Source organism: Arvicola amphibius, chromosome X (genome assembly GCF_903992535.2).
Source record: "Arvicola amphibius chromosome X, mArvAmp1.2, whole genome shotgun sequence".
Lineage (NCBI taxonomy): Eukaryota > Metazoa > Chordata > Mammalia > Rodentia > Cricetidae > Arvicola > Arvicola amphibius.
Genome location: NC_052065.1, coordinates 99,010,575 through 99,023,610, shown reverse-complemented (window position 1 = coordinate 99,023,610; position 13,036 = coordinate 99,010,575). Strand labels below are relative to the sequence as shown.

The 13,036-nt window shown below is 36.3% G+C and overlaps 1 pseudogene; it reads right to left on the bottom strand.

Moving 5' to 3' along the window:
• Positions 1-214: 214 nt before the first annotated feature.
• Positions 215-986, bottom strand: LOC119805449 (annotated as a pseudogene).
• Between the last annotated feature and the right edge of the window lie 12,050 nt (positions 987-13,036).

Below are 13,036 nucleotides of genomic sequence, written 5' to 3'. Positions count from 1 at the left end.
TCCTACCTAGCTATGATGATTTTGGTCCATAACAATTGTCAACACAGCAAGATTTTCTTTTCTTTCTTATTGTAATTTGTTTATTGTAAGATAATTTACAATCATGCTGTATTTATAACTCAGTGGACCAAGTTCTTCTGACAAAGACAGCAACCAGTTAAAACCAGCTTGCTGTTTCCTTTACCTATTATTTGTGGGTACAACTTGATTTTCATTAATCCAGAGCAGCAGCCCCAGATATGATTTTAATCAACTCTTTTGTGATGACATCTTGATGGATGCAGTTGAACATCAAAGTCAATTTGTCAATCATATCAGAAGCATTCTTGCCGGCATTGCCCATAGCTGTCGTTCTGGAACATTGCTCACTGCTGGTGGACTCCTTCAGGGTGTAGTAGATGATGCTGGCCAGACTGGATTCCTGGGAATTCTGCAGCATATCAGCACTGATGTCATCATAAAGGCTCATGCTCTCAGCAGCTGTAACGGTATTGAGAAAGAAGGTAGACTTCTCTTATATCTTGAAGGAGATAGCAGACTTCAACTGATTAAAAATTATAGGGTCTTCATCAAATTCATATCCAGAATTTAACAATTCAATTGTTACCAATTCCAGCAATCATAACTTCTTTCCCTGCTGCGGTAGGGTAGTTGCCTCATTCTTCATCTGTTTGGCCACTGAGGAATAAATAGCACCAGAAATCCCTTGATCTGAGTAGACACCAAAAGGAGGCATTTGTTCTTGTTCTCAGGTAATTTAATATCAGCCTTCTAATAAAGAGGCCAAGGAGCTTGTTCCATACCCTCAAGCTGGCCTCTGCTCCCGCTCAGCCCTGACATACTTTGCAGCTGCCACCATCTTCATAGACCTGGTAATTTTCTGGATTTTTTTTGATGGACTTAGGTCTCCTGGTAATATCTTTCGAAGTTGCCATGTTTCAAACTTGGATCCATTGCAGCTGAACTGCACAGGGCAACAACCCAAGAACACTCTCCACAAGAGCATGATGGAACCTTGAATGTTGGGCAGATGGGACTGGCAAGTTTTCCTTTAGGTGTAATATTAGCACTTGTTTCTTGGCAATAACTAAGAGCTATCTTGTTGAACTTACAGCCCCATTCAATAGGACAGAAATCATGCCTGGTACTTGAAAACTGGCTAACTACCCAGGCATAGTGGTAGCATAAATCTTAGAAGAGAACCTACAACTGAATTTTCACTAGAACATAATTTCTAACTGTATTCTAAATATTTATCCTTATACCCACAGCTAACTATAGCTCCCACCCTTCATAAAGGAAACTTCTCTTTGCAGCAGATGGGAACTTTATTGAAAAACCACAACTGATCAAAAACCAAAATATTCCTGTACCTAAGTCTCAGGGAAACATGAAGAAGAGGGGCTGAAAGATTGCCATGACCAAGAAGTCTGCTGTGAGATTGTGTCTCATAAATGCCAGAGAAAATTCACCTTCAAAAATATAGCTTACTGAGCTATATATACGTGAACAAAACCATGTGGTGGTGCATGTCTTTAATCCCACAACTAAGGAGGCAGAGACAGACAGATCTCTGTGAGTTTGAGGCTAGACTTATCTACAGAGTGAGCTCCAGAAAAGGCTCCAAAGCTACAGAGAAACCTTACCTTTAAAAACAAAACAAAACTAAACTAAACTAAACAAAAGCTGAACAAGGACAATGCCAGCAGGCATACTAACATGGAAGAAAGAGAGAGAGAGAGAGAGAGAGAGAGAGAGAGAGAGAGAGAGAGAGAGAGAGAGAGAGAGAGAGAGAGAGAGAGAGAAGTGAGAGATGGAGAGAGGAGGGAGAGGGAGAGGGAGAGGAGAGGGAGAGGGAGGGAGGGAGAGAGGGGGGAGGGAGGGAGGGAGGGAGGAAGAAAGGAAGAAAGGAAGATAGGAAGAAAGAAAGATGAACAAAGCATAGGAAGAAGACCAGGAAGCATAATTTTTCCATGATTGCTACTTTAGTTCCTTCTTCAAGGTTCCTGCCCTATTTGAGCTCCTGCTATGACTTGCCTTGTATTGTGAACCTGTAAGATAAAAAATAAGCACTTTCCTCCAAGTTGATTTGATTCATGGTATTTTATCATAGTAATAGTAATCCTAATATAATCATTGATGGCAAGATGCTATATGAGGGACCACTGACCCCGAATGATTGGAGGTGGACTATCATTTTCTCAGGTTGTACAGCCACTGAAAAAGTTGTTCATGTTCTAATAAATATCCTCACGTTCATGGTCATGCAAGTACCTCCAATTTAACTTTATGGGTCACAAATAAAAAGACAATAATAGAATGGAGAACTTTTAGAAATAAGGGATTTAGTGGAAAGGAGAGAGGGGCTGGAAGAGGATAGTAGAGGTTAAACAAACTAAAAATTATTAGATACATTTATAAAATGATCAAATACTAAAATCAAATGTTCTGTTTATCCTTTTTTTGTGTGTATATGAAATTGAGCATATGTAACTGAATATATTGCTCTATAAAACAAAACCACATCAACCAAGTGCAGACCAGCTCCCTGATATCCTGACAGCATTATTGAAGGAAATAGTGCTTATTAGGATTTTGAGACTGTTTTGAATAATTAATGTTGGGTGACAAAAGAATTTTCACACATACTCCCTAGATATTTGACATGTTTTGGGACTGTGTTAAGCTTTCGATTAGCTTCTCCCTTTCATCACTAAAGTGCCAAATAGTAATTCTGCAGTCTTATATTCTGATGGTGATAATAGAATATGAGCCTGATGAAAAGACAATTACCTTTCTCTCCTTGGTACAACAACTTTTCTGGCTGTTAAAAGGAAACTTTCTTATGTTCAATCATCCTTTAGTAGATTTTTCTCCAGCATTTTACAGCCCTCACTAGGCAGATGCCACTGGCTGTTCTATAATGATCCCACCACATTCCTTTCAGCACAGAAAGAAATTGTGAAGGAGCACTGGCAACTTTTCTAGTCTGCCCACAAAACAAATTTTTGCACTGATTACCTCAGTGGTCAATGTCATCCTCAAATGAATTGTGAAGGGGATTTCACATTGCACTGCTTCTCCAGAGTGTGAGAAATGGAGTATACTGCACACCCATGCAAAGACAATGTGAAGGCCGAGAAAAACTGGAGCTGCCACTGTGACTTATACTAACGGCAATATGAATACTGCAGACTTCAGCCCAGTCCTGCCTGCCTAGGAATCACTTTTGCCCTTTCTGGACTTCAAGGGCAAAAAACAAAAGTAAACGTCTGAGTTTTACAGTGCCATTCATTGCTATATGGTCATTGCATTGGTAACCAACCTATTTTTTTTTAATTCAAGGTGTTATATCCCATTTTTACCTGTGTGAAAAGACCTATTCAAACCAAATAAGAATTATGCTCTCTAATTAGGTGACACTTTTTTTATGTTGTATTAAAGGACTAACCATGAATTCTCTAAACTACACATTAAACTAATGTATTCTGTTTTTTTTAATTGTTTCTGCATTGTATCCAAAACCATACACCATAAAGAGTAGTAGAAAAAGATAGCAGAGAATTTCATTTGTGGGTAGGAAACATGATTTTTACCCCTGTCTCTTAAGGTTCCTGATACATGGTATTTATATTTTATTCCCAATAAATGAACACACATATTAATGATATTAACAATAGACATGCTAATTGGAATGGGGAATCTCACAGGCTCTACCTATATATGAAGAGCTACAGGCAATTAATGACTGCTCAAAGGATGAATTAGGTCTTTCCCAGTGTTGAGCTCCCCTAATTTCTTATCCAACACAAAGTGGTCAGCCCCTGAATCTATATTATACACACAAGCCACATTAAACAAACTTACAATGTTAATTTATATATTTATTATATATATGTAAAAATAATTATATAAAAGACTATCGATTTGATAGTGAAGTGAATGAAGGACATGCGGAGGAATTAGACTGAGGACATGGAAGGAGGAAATGATATACTATATTTTAATTCATTTATTTTTCTTTATTGTGGTTTTACTTTATTCAGATTCCTTTTCATGTGATTTAAATCTTTTTGAAATTCAAATACAATTGCATTACTTTTCTGCTTCCTCTTTTCCTCTTCAACCCTCCCTTATTATTCCTCTACACCACACACACACACACACCCACAAAACACACCTCTAAATATAGAAATAAAATCTGATCATTCCTTTTAAGATTTCTTGTATGTCTATGGATTTCAGGTCTGACCGCTTGATATTAGATACAGTTCGGGGGTACTCTCCCTTGGGGAAGATTATTTCTCCCCCTTTTTTAAGCATTCCTTAGTTGCTTATAGTTCATTGTTATAGATATGTGCCACATGAGAAATTTCTCTTCTACAGTAGAGTACTTATTGGTGTATCTTTGTTTATTCAGCCGTATTATAGGAGATTTTGTGGATGTTCCTTCTCTGACAATTCAATGGAAACACAATATTTTGCAAGTCTCTGTTCCTCTGGCTCTTATAATCTTTTGGACTCTCTATTTCTATAATTTCTCAGCCTTAGGTAAAATAGTTGTACCTGCAGAAATATCTGCTGGAATGTGACCACATGCATTGTTATGCCTAAATCTGGCACTGGCGTCTGGGTCCCCACAAAACCCAACAAAGGAGACTGAGTCCCATATATAAAAGCAAAAAGCCTTTATTTTAATCAAGTTTGCAAACTTGGTCTCACTGCATGTCCAATGTACTGGAATATCCAGAGAGCCTCAAGCTCAATTAGAATTGGGTTTTTATAGTAGTAAAGGTGGGGATGGTGGTTTCTGAGGAGTTCAGGACCTCTGATTGACTGACATCTGTCTAGGGGTGTCCTGGTGAATGTGCACTGGCAGGTGATCCTATGTACAAGGGTTGGAATGCCAGGCATTTCCTTTGAATGGTCTGTTCTTGGGTGGCGTTTGGGTAATCTCAGTTTGTGGTTCCTCCTGCAGCCAGGTATTGCTGCAGGGTAAACTACTGAGACTCCGGCATCTTATTAAATTTATCAATGGCCAAGTTCTACTCTGGCAAAGAACTTTCTTTGGGTGACCTGTCCATATTTAGCTTGTTATGGCTGGCTCCCACAATGATCATATTTGCATTTTGAATGGGTCGTGGTTTTCTTTGATGTTCTTCATCTGTTGCAAAGAGGTGTTTCTTATGATGATGACTGAGACTCATTATGTGGGTATAGCAATCAATATTTAGAATATATTTAGAAATTAATGGTTAGATAAGATGGGTATGGAGGTTCTCCACCAAGATCCATTACTTTGCCAACATTGGTATTTGGGCTAGGTTTCTAGTATCAGGTATGATATCTCCCTTGTTGAGAGGATTTTAGTCCAATTTAAAAAATATTGCGTTACTGCCAAGACATACATACCCTTCTTTATACCCTTAGCCAAATCATGCCATGATGACTGCCTCTTACACTTTAATTGTCTAATAGATGGGGTTAGGATTATAGCTCACATGCATTCCTTGGAAACTTTCATGGCACCTTTTGCCACCATGAAATTTATGTCCTTAGGGAGACTTCAGGTTCAAATCCAGCTCAGATCCTCCAGATTCTATGTCTATAGTAAATGGTATCTTCAGCAACTGGGAATCTCTTCAACATTCTGGGAAAGCAATCAAGTGCAACAGCCAGTAGTAATACTGTTTTTTATGTCTCTTGGACACCTTTGATGGACAGTTAAAATAGGGATTCATCGTGCATGTTGGTAGGTTTTTGATAAATAGTCTATGGCTCTTGTTTGGAGAAACAATGTCAGCTCAGATGAGAAATTTTCGCTTCAACTATATATACACACTTGATTACCAGCATTTATAATTACATCTATTTATATCCGTATCTGTCTACCTGATGTGGGATTCCCCTGTTTGCTATGAATATGTTATATTACCATTGGTTAGTAAAGAAGCTCCATTGATCTGTGGCAGGGCCGAATAGAGCTAGGAGGGGGAAACTAAACTGAATGCAAGGAGAAAAAAGGTAGAGTCAGGGAGATGACATGTAACTTCCAAAGGAGAAAGACACTGGAACCTTACTAGTAAGCCACAGCCTAATGGCAATGTACAGATTAATAGAAATGGGTTAAGATGTAAGAAGAATACATATAAGCTATTGGCCAAACAGTGTTGCAATTCATATAGTTTCTGTGTGATTATGGCCAACCGAAATGAACAAGCAGTCTACTTTGTTTACAATCATGCTATCTACTAGTCTCTCTCTCTCTCTCGGTCTGCTCTCTCTCTGATCTCTCTATCTCTCTCCTTTCTGTTCTTCTCTAGCTCTATCTCTCTATCTGCTACTTTAATCTATACATCTACTGCTATCTATCTATTCATCTATAATATCTATCTATCTATCTATTATGCTATCTATCTACTATCTATATACTCTATCTAATCTATCTATCTATCCATCTAAATTCCTATGTAACTATCTATATTACATAGATAGGTGCTGCGATATAGATAGGGTAATCTATCATCTATTTATTCTATTCTTATCTATCTAAATTTCTAGAGATCTCTCGCATATACTACGTTTAGATATGTGTGGATATAAAAAACTGTATTGTAGATATGAACATATAAGCATAGACTATAGATATAAACTTTTATAAACTCAGATTCAAGAAATATAACGGACATACCCAGAGAAAAAAATCACATGCATTCATTATAATGAAACTATGCAAAACAAGAAAGTTATGGTTATAAAATCTACCAGAACAAAAACACATTTTTTACTTTTCCTGATAATTTTATTTTATTTTATTTCTTTATTAAAATTTCCATCTCCTCCTCTCCTCCCACTTCCCTCCCCTCCCCTCCACCCACATCCCTCCCTCTCCAGGACAAAGAGCAGTCAGGGTTCCCTATACTACGGGAAGTCCATAGTCCTCCAACTCTGCCCAGGTCCAGGAAGGTGAGCATCCAAACTGACAAAAAACACATTTTTAATGCACCAAAATATACTCCAATATTTATTTTAAAATAACAACTCCTTATCATTCACTAGTTATGAAGCAGTATATTTTAAGTAGACGAAAAAATCTGTAATTCCATGAGATATTTTAAAAATTTAAATAAATTGAAATCCTTTTGAAAATGCATAACAAATTAACTTAAGCTGGAGAAGACAACTAGGAATAACAAAATTTCCAGCCATAATGTCTATTCTCATCGTATTTCCCCTCAAAACACATCAGAGACTTATTAATGGTAAAGCCTGCACTGAAGAGATTTTTATGAACATTTTCTAAGCTATGAAGGAAATATACCATTATTGCAATATGAAAAGTAACAGATTGCATGTCATTGTGGCTCACACTACTTTTGAAAGGCATTTTTGCATAATAAGGATTTTCAGCTTGACAGAGCCCTCCTAGTGATGTCAATATCTTTATTGAAGGATGAGCGCACTGTTGGCCCTGAAATAGTGTTTCTTTCATTACTTTACAGGTGCTTCTGGAAACAATGAGAACAAATGACATTTTTAAGTTAAGATAATCTAACAAGAAGGTTAGCTAACATTTTCTTGATTGATTATTTTCCCTTGTCCTTACAATTACAAAGGCTTCTGGCTTTGAATAGACAATATTGATCACTGAAGTAGTTTCTATTCAGCAGCTTTATTACAGGAGTGCAATGCCAACCACTATTTCCATTAATGTCCTCATGAGGCTCAGTTGTGATAAGTTAAAAAATGTACTTTTTATTCTTAAGGTATCACATAATTGATCACAAACAGAAAAGTGGTGTTCTGTGTTCCATAAATCTACATTACACATAACTCTAGCTAGTAAAAATTTATATTGTACTCATCTAAGTTTAATATGCTTTCAATGTAAGATGTTTTTCCATAAAAAGTAATTATTTTTAAATGCCCTATAAACAATGTACCAAGCATATAAGAACTGGAGGATCCTGAATATGAAAGTATAATAATCCATTTATCATAGATTAATTACTTTCAGAAAGTAAGTAAATAAGAAACAAGTATATTAATGTCCTAAAATATCAACCTTTAAATAATATTGTTTTTAATATTTTAGTCTTTAACTTTTCAATATAAAACACAGATTTTTTAATATTACTTGCAGTATTGTTCATTGTTTTTATGGTTTGAAACTCTTATAAAATATATTGTGACAGTTTTTGTTGTTGTTTGGTTTCGATTATTTGTTATTTGTTTTGATTTGGGTTTTGGTTTTCTGAGTCAGAGTTTCTCTATGTAACACCCTAGTTGTTTGGAATTCGCTCTGTAGACCATGTTGGCCTTGAATTCACAGAGTATCTGGCCTCTGCCTCCTGAGTGTTAAGATTAAAAACATGCACTGACACACCCAAGTATTTTGTAAATTTCTAAATATAATTCTGTTTTTGTTTTTGTTTTGTTTCTTGAGACAAGGATTCTCTATATAGCCCTGCCTCTCCTGTGACTCATTTTATAGACCAGGTAGGCCTTGAACTGAGAAATCCACCTGCCCTGCCTTCTGAATGCTGTGATTAAAGACCTGTGCCATCACCATGTGGCTATTGCAGTTTTCTAAATAATCTATCCTTTGGACAGACTGCTTTATATAGAATAACATGTCATTATTTTTCATCTGTTATTTCTTTAATTGTGCTATGTTAATAAATTTTGTCTCTCTGGCATACATATTTATTTCCTTACTTTAGGCTGCTGCTAGAATTAAGAAAAGAAAACTTAATGAGTCTTCCTGGATGTAAAATCTATATACTCTATAAAACTACATAAAATAACTATATGAGTTGTTTTTCTAGCCAAAAAAATGTACATAATTAGTCAATGGAAATGCAATAAATGACCTAAATCTGTGGCAAGAAATTTTATCAGTCATGCTATAGTATAAATTTTTGCCAGAATGTTCAAGTGATGAAACACAAAAACAATAAAAAAAAGTAAGAGAATGAGGGATAATTTATAAAAACAAGAATGAGGGAGGGGAAGTCAATTACTATGTGTTTCCATGCAGCCTGAGTCTTTGGTTCATATCCCTATAAGACACATGTATTGTTTCTTTGTTGAATCATTACAAATTATTTAGTTTTTTAGGTAGTATCATGTAGTCCAGGTATATCTTGAATACAGCATACAGCATGTAGCCAAGACTAGCTTTACCACTAAAACACATATCTTACTTAATCTTTGTTATTTTCCTTTTTTGAAGAGATTTATTAAATTGCCCAGGCTAACCTTGGACTTGCTATGTATCTAAGGGCAAGCTTTTAACTTGCCATCATCCTGTGTCAGCTTTTTAATAGCTGGGGTTATAGGCATATACTTGCTAGTCTTTGCTGTAGGCCTCAACTTTTAACCTATATATCATTTTATGTGATATGATTTTCTTTCATTTGCATCATGTTTTTTTTAAATTTTCTCTTAATTGAGAAAATTAGATAATGAACGTTGTTATTGAGATGATCGGGCGTGAGTTTACCTATTGTCCCAGGGTTGTTCCCTTTCTTTTCATCCTCTTGCTTTTTTCATGCCAGCTTCTGGTGTGTTACTTTAATATCTTTTCATGATTTCATTCTTTTAAATGTCATTTTACATTCCAATCCCCATTTTTCTCTCCAAGCCCTCCTCCTGTTCCCCTCCCCTTTCACCCAGCTCACCCCATCCCCGCCTCCCAAAGTATAAGGGCTCCTATGACTAGTCAACAAAGACTGACCCATTAAGTTGAGGTAAGATCAAGTCCCTCCCCCTGCCTTAAGGCTGAGAATGGCATCTCACCATAGGGAATGGGCTCCAATAAGCTAGCTCATGCACCAGGGATAGACCCTGCTCCTACTGCCAGGGACCCTAAGATAGAACAAGCTACACAATTATCTCCCACATGTAGAGAGAATAGTTTGGTTCCTTGAAAGCTCCACAGCTGTTGGTTTAAAGTTCGTGAGTTCTCATGAGCTTGGTTCAACTGTCTCTTTAGATTTCTCCTTTATGATCTTGCCTTCTCTTGTTCATATCGTATCTCTTCTCTCTCTTCGAATGGATTCCTGAAGTTTGGCCTGGTGTTTGGTTGTAAATCTTTGCATCTGGTTCCATCGATTATTGGATAAAGGCTCTATGAGACAGTTGGGATAGTCACCAATCTTATTACAGGGAAACGCCAGGTCCAGCACCCTCTCTACTATAGCTAGGAGTCTTAGTTGGGGTCATCCTTGTGAATTCCAGTTAATTTCTCTAGCATCATGTTTCCCTCTAACCCCATAATGGCTTGCTCTATCAAGATATCTCCTTCATTGCTCTCCCACCATGTCCCTCCCCAAACTCAGCCTTCCTGTTTCCTCTTGTTCTCACCCCATCTCTTCTCCTTAACTGCCCTCCTTTCCCCAGTTCCCCTTCCTGCCTCCCAGAGATCTTATCTAATTATTCTTCCCAGGGTGATCTTTAGGGTTCACCTTGTTCCCTAGCTTCTCCACAGCTTTGGATTGCAGTCCTGTTATCCTTTGCTTTACATCTAGTATCCACTCATGAGGTGAGTACATATTGTTTTGGTCTTGTGAGTCTGGGTTACCACACTCAGGATTTTTTTTCTAGTTTCATCCATTTGCTGGCAAATTTCAATATATCACTGTCTTTTACAGCTGAGTAATACTCCATTGTGTAAATTACCACATTTTCTTTATGCATTCTTCTGCTGAGGGGCATCTAGGTTGTTTTCAGGTTCCGAATACTACGAATAATGGTGCTATGAACATTGTTGTCTTTGTGGTTTGATTGAGCATTCTTTGAGTATATGCCCAAGAATGGTAATGCTGCATTTCAAGGTAGATTGATTCTCAATTTTCTGAGAACTGCCATACTAATTTCCAAGTATCTGTACAAGTTTGTACTCCTACCAGCAGTGGAGGTGTAGTCCCCCTATCAGAATGGCTAAGATTAAAAGTACCTTAATATTTAAAACTTCTATCCTGACCTTATCAATGTATATCAGTGCTAAGTTTTTCCACCTTGAGTTAAGGACTTGATCTTTCCTTTTGTTTACTTATTCTTTATGTCACTATGGTTTATTTATCACTTCATATATATCTCCTTCAAGACTGATACATAGAATGTCATGACATAAAGCATAAATATGATCAAAATCATGCTATATAGTGTGACTCCTTCATCTTTACTTAGGACAGGATACAGGGCAATGACCAGGCAGTCTCTGCTGAAGTCAATATTCTTCCTTCTCTAGGTTCAGTGAATTTTCAATGAACGTAACCTAATTTAAAGACATTATTTTCTTAAGCATTTTAGCTATATGTGTTGGTTGCCACATCAGATGGTGATATACCTTATATGTTAGTGACACCTGTTAAAGAAACTCATAAAACCAGGCATGTTCGTATATACATGTAATCCCAATGTTAAAGAGAACAAAGCCAAAAGATCTTAAGTTTAAGGTCAGCTATCTCTATATAGCAAGTTTGAAGCCAACATGGTCTACATAGTGAGGGTCTGTCACAAGCAAAACATACATACACACAAAATAAAAACAGAAAAATGAAAGATATAAAGAAAAAAACAAAGGAATGAACTTAATCCACACAGTTTGTATCATTTTATTTTTTTCCATTATGCAATGCAGTTATGCAGTTTCTTTGATGTGTGTGTGTGTGTGTGTGTTGTGTGTGTGAGTGATGGCATATGTGTGGATTTCAGAGATCAACTTGTAGATATAGGTTTTCTCCTTTAACACTATGGCTGTAGGCTCAAGGAATTGATATTTAAGTCATAACAAACTTTGGTTGGCAAAATGCACCTTTCAATCTACTGAATTGTATTGGTGACTTCACTTTTTAAAATTAAAAAACCCAAGAATTCTTCATTTTGTTTGAATAGATTGCTTTTAACACATTCTGAAGAGATCAGAGTCTGATGACAAATTCTCTTAATTATTTTATTGAGAACGTCTTAATGGAGTTTTATTCATCCATAAAAGAGAATAAAATACTGCTTTTCCCTGGAAATACATGAAAGTAGAGATCCTAAGTTAATAAAATAAGCCATTATTCTGATAAATGTCCCAAATTTTCTCTCATTTCTGGGTCTTATATATTTTTTAATATATATAAGTACATTCACATACATGAAAGCAGAAGGATTTGGTAGGACGAAAGAAAACTAGTGGGAGAATAAAAAAGAGGAAGAGAAAGGTCTGGAGTATTAATATAGTCAATATACATTACTACATGCATAAAATTATTTGTCTTAGCTGGAACTGAGCTGGAAACATTCTTCCTTCTGTCTAGCTTTAATAGCAACAGAAGGGATGGAATTATTATCAATATGCTTTATCCTAATGACCTTATTAGGCCAACATGTAAATATATGAATACTTCAGCATTTCTATAGTCATATACACAAGATAAGATCAAGATTGCATCTGTCAGCATTCCCTCTCAATTCACACTTGGAACGGCCTGTCTGTGATGCATCCTACTGATTGCTTAGAAGTGTTGAGTCAGTTATTGGTCTGCTATGGACATGCGCTCACAAAGCCCCAGTCTTCTCTTGGACCTGTAGACAGATAGTTGCTTTACAACAGACAAATATTTTCTTCAGTGGTATAGCCATGATAAATGTTTATGTTCCTATAAACGACCCTTCATCATTTTCCTTTAACTCCAATTAAAATGAACTGTTTCACATGATACACACAATGAATTAAAATAGAAAGAGGACTACTGATTGGGAAAGGAAAGAGAATAAATAGCAATTGTGGAGGGCCAAATATGGGAGTGAATATGATTAAAATACAATGACATACATGCATTAAATATAATAAAACATGTTAGTTATTGTATATAAGGATCATGTAATAATAAAATATGGAAAATAAAAAGAAGAAAACAAAACAATGTGTGTCAGCTTTGTTCAGACAAGTAACATACAAATAATGAGTTTTCCCCTGTCCTTTTTTTATTGATTGATTTTATTGAGTTCTACATTTTTATCTGCTCTCCTCCCTGACTCT